Source organism: Macaca fascicularis, chromosome 1 (genome assembly GCF_037993035.2).
Source record: "Macaca fascicularis isolate 582-1 chromosome 1, T2T-MFA8v1.1".
NCBI lineage: Eukaryota > Metazoa > Chordata > Mammalia > Primates > Cercopithecidae > Macaca > Macaca fascicularis.
In genome coordinates, this window is record NC_088375.1 from 59,159,550 (window position 1) to 59,163,858 (window position 4,309).

A 4,309-nucleotide genomic window follows, 5' to 3' on the forward strand; every position below is an offset into this window, starting at 1 on the left:
GCAGGTGGCGGTGCATCTCTCACAGTCTGCACACCTCCCCATGCCCCTGACCCCCTCCCACACCCACCACCCTCTGCCAAACCTGTTGCTTCACTTCTCTCTTGAACTACCTGCTCCTTGAGCTCAGCATTGCCTCACCCTGAATTCTCTTCTGGCCCATCTAGTTTCCCCCATCAGCCCAGTGCTAGGATGAAGGAGGAAGGCCCAAAGACCACCCCGCTCCCACCCCAGGTTCCTGCTTTCTGTGCTGCCACTGAGCCTCCACACCCTGAGCCTGGGACTGGCAGTGCCTTGACAGGTCCCCGCAAAACAGGCTGACTCTCCAGGAATCCCCATAATAAGTAGGTGGGGTTTGGGGCTAACTCTGTATGTCCAGGGATGGGGGGATGTGGAGGACAGTGATGGAGAGTGAGCTAGCAAATTGGGTGTAGACCCCTGCCTAGAAACTAATTATTTTATTTTTATTTTATTTTTATTTTTATTTTTATTTTTTTTTTGAGACGGAGTCTCACGCTGTTGCCCAGGCTGGAGTGCAGTGGCGCGATCTCGGCTCACTGCAAGCTCCGCCTCCCGGGTTCCCGCCATTCTCCTGCATCAGCCTCCTGAGTAGCTGGGACTACAGGCGCCCGCCACCGCGCCCGGCTAATTTTTTGTATTTTTAGTAGAGACGGGGTTTCACTGTGGTCTCGATCTCCTGACCTTGTGATCCGCCCGCCTCGGCCTCCCAAAGTGCTGGGATTACAGGCTTGAGCCACCGCGCCCGGCCGAAACTAATTATTTTCAAGCTGGCACATGAGCAGTTTGCAACCCTGGGAACTGGGACACCAGGTCACTGTGTCTCTCTCCCAATTCTGCCCCATGCTACCCACTCACCAGGTTCCACCCAGCTCTGCTGCACAGGACTTTCTGTCTCTGATGCTCACTTGGTTCTAAGCATTGCATCCCCTGTGTTTTTGGGTGCACAGTTCTACCTTCCCTCTGAAAAGGCTGTCCCTGGGGCAGCGGATGGGGCTTCCCGCCTCCATCTGTTCACTCCAGACCCAGCATGGTGTGTAGCGGAACAGGCCCCTGCCCACTCCCCCACCCACCCCAGTAGTTTTCAAACCCTTATAGGGCATCTGAATTTTGGGGAGGGCTTGTTAAAACACAGATTCTGGGCCTCACCTCCCAAAGTTTCTGATTCAGCAGGTCTGGGGTAAAGCCCAGAAATTTGCATTTCTAACTATTTCTCAGGTGATGCTGACGCTGCTGGCCTGGGGACCTCCCTTTAAGAACCACTTAGGCAGTTGAGACTTCAACAGCAAATTTCCACGATGCCACCCAAAGGAACAAGTGGTTCTGGAAAAGGGGAAAGTGGGAGCAACCTCTGGGAGTGACAGTGCTGGCAAGAAGGCTCAGGGTCCCAAAGGCGGTGGCAAGGCAGCTAAGGTCAGATACATTCTGTGTAAAAAACATGGCAAAATCATGGCAGTCATGGAAAAGTTAAAGTCTGGGATAAGATTCAATGAAGTGGCCTCACAATATAGTGAAGCTAAAGCCAGGCAAGGGGGCGACTTGGGTTGGATGATGAGGGTCCATGGTGGGGCCATTGCAGGAAGCAGCATTTGTCTTGTCTGTAAGTGGGATGGATAAGCCTGTGAAGCATCCACCAGTTAAGACAAACTTTGGATATCATATTATTATGGTTGAAGGAAGAAAATAAAATAATATGAAAGACTGAAAAAAAAAATCCCTAAAAGCACCCCTTCTAGCCAGACCCAACACTTTAGTCTGTGCTCACTCCTCAGCGGGGCCCCTGAACTGGGCATAGGCAGCCCCGGCCCTGGTCCATCCCCCATGCTGCCCTCCCCACCCTACGCTTCAGACCCAGAGAACTCTGGAGCCCCCCAAACACCCCTTACCAGGCATCAACCCAGGCCCTGGGGTACAATGATGAACCTTGGCTCCTGTCCCCACCACTGTCCTCAACATGGTGCCGGCCTCGTGGACGGTTCGGGCAGCTGGACACAGCCCCTCGATGTTCCTGATCCCCTCATACCGTGCTCACTCCATTCCCATCTTCCCATGCAGCAGATGGCGAGGGACAGAAATCATTTTCTTCTTTGCCAGAGGGACGCACTTAGTGCCAGGGCTAAGAGAGGGGAGTGAGTCCATGCGGATAGCATCCCAGCCTGCCGGCCTTCCCTGGGGCCTGCTGGGGCAGCCTAGCCCACCCCAGCACTAGGCCCGTGTGCCCAGCTGCCTGCGCAACACCCTGGCTCAGGCACTGCAAGCCCTTCCTCACTCGATGGCCCCACCCTGAACCCCATCTGCTCCCTCTCTGTTCTCCCTGTCATGCAAAGGCCCAGCCACAGCCACTGAGCCAAACCAGAAATCTGAGGATCACCCCCTCTGCTCCCCTCCCTTCCTCCTCACAGCCAGAGGAGCAGCAAGTCCTGTCCTGCTCCCCTCGAGGCCTCCTAATCCGCCCTCCTCCACAGACCCACGCCACTGTCTCTGCTTGAGCCACTGCCTTCTGCCAGCTTCATGGCAGCAAACTCCTCACCGGTCGGGCTGTCCGCTCCAGAAGCCTGTCCATCCCACTGCCACCTGAACCACCTTCCCTCAGTGACAATATTATGAGGATAAATGCAAACCTGTGGTCAAGACACATGCGCTTTCATGATCACACCCTTACAGCTTCCCTAGCCCCTGTGTCCCCCGGTCCCAGCCGCACAGAACTATTCAACGTCCCCAGATCACCAGAGGCTTCTCCGAAGGCCCTTCACTCCCACTCCACCTATCTCCTACCCTCCTCCAAGTCTCAGTGGAGCACTGACTCATCCAGGAAGTCCACCCTGACCACCCGACTGCATTAGGAGCCGCTCCTCCAAGCCCCATAGCCCTGTATGTCCCTCTTTCTCTATGTGGCATCTACAATATCGAAGTCATCTATTTACTCATCTGGGAGGAACCTGAGTGTCGACACTATGTCTTATGCAGTTTTGTATCCTCAGTGACCACCACAGTGCCTGATACATAGTAGATGCTCATTGAATAAACGAATGGACAAGTAGCCAACACAGAAAGGCACCTTCTGGCCAGACACAGGGCAGGAAATTGCCTCCCATGGCTCAGGAGGGATCTTTGCTGGTTTCTCAGGGTCCCAAAATAAGGCTGGGGGGCTCCTGGCTAAGGGTACAGGGAAAGGGCTGGCTGAGAACCCATCTCGTTCGAGTTCTTGGCACCTGGAGTGTCTGGGCACCAGCTGCCCCCTCCCCCAGAGAGGAGCAGTCACAGCCACTCACTGACCTTGACATAGGTGATGAACTGCTCGCCCCTCCAACAATGCGCTTGGACACACATAGAAACAACAGCTGGACACTGGACCTTTGTTGATGTTAAACTTAGGCCCTGGGAGGTCACCCTGAACTATGACCACCCCCTCCACCCCGTGCCCAGGCTCAGGCCAGGAATATCAGGGGGAAGCAGGTGCCAACACAGACAAAGAGCCCTGCCCTTGTGTCTGGTGAGCAACCCTGCCTCCCTGGCCGCTTCCTCCTCCCGCTCCATTCTCCTCCAAACCCCGTACCTCCACAGACCCCAGCCCTCCTTCTTCCCCACTCTCACGCCCTTGCCCCCACCCCATGACTGTTTTGCAGGAGGCTTGGGGAGGAATTGAGCAGGGTGGGACCTTTTCAGTCAGCAGATCTAATGAAGGTCCTTCCAGACCCCAGCCAGATGGGACAACCTCTCCAAAACTCTGAGGCTGGGCTGAGCCTCTTTCTGACGGTAGGGCTTTCATGTGGTCTCACCCTGTTCATGCTGGGGCAGGGGGAGGGGCAAGATGCTACCCTCCTCTCGGTGCAAGAAAGAGGAGTCCTCCCTTTGCTTCCTCACACATGCAGACTCCCAGCCACACTTCCTCCCATCTCTTTGCTGCTCGTCAGGGCTCAGCTATAGGAAAATTGGTAACACAAAGCCCAGCTCTAAGGTGCTCGCTGTCAGTCCAGCAGGGAACGGGACTGCAGACATATAACTACACCCAGAGTGCACCTGCTGCGGCAGAGGCCTGAAACCAAACAGGGGCTTTGGGAGCTGGGGGTGGAATGAATTCTCCCAGCCAAAGGAGGAGGTGGAGAGGGATTAGGCCCCCTAAGACAAACCCTCTCCGCCTCATCACAGACTATCCTGGGCTTGCAATGTGGTAATACTTCTTGAAGAGTGGTCCATCGACTCCTGGGGGTACCATATTTGTCTTTGCATTGGGTTGGCATGTGGGCTGATAGTGCAAAGGCAGTGGGTGGTAAAACTGGTGCCTTATTCTTTC

General features: G+C 55.1%; 1 pseudogene; it reads left to right on the forward strand.

The window, feature by feature from the left end:
* The first annotated feature begins 1,193 nt into the window (after positions 1-1,193).
* Positions 1,194-1,820, forward strand: LOC123574130 (peptidyl-prolyl cis-trans isomerase NIMA-interacting 4 pseudogene; annotated as a pseudogene).
* Positions 1,821-4,309: the final 2,489 nt, after the last annotated feature.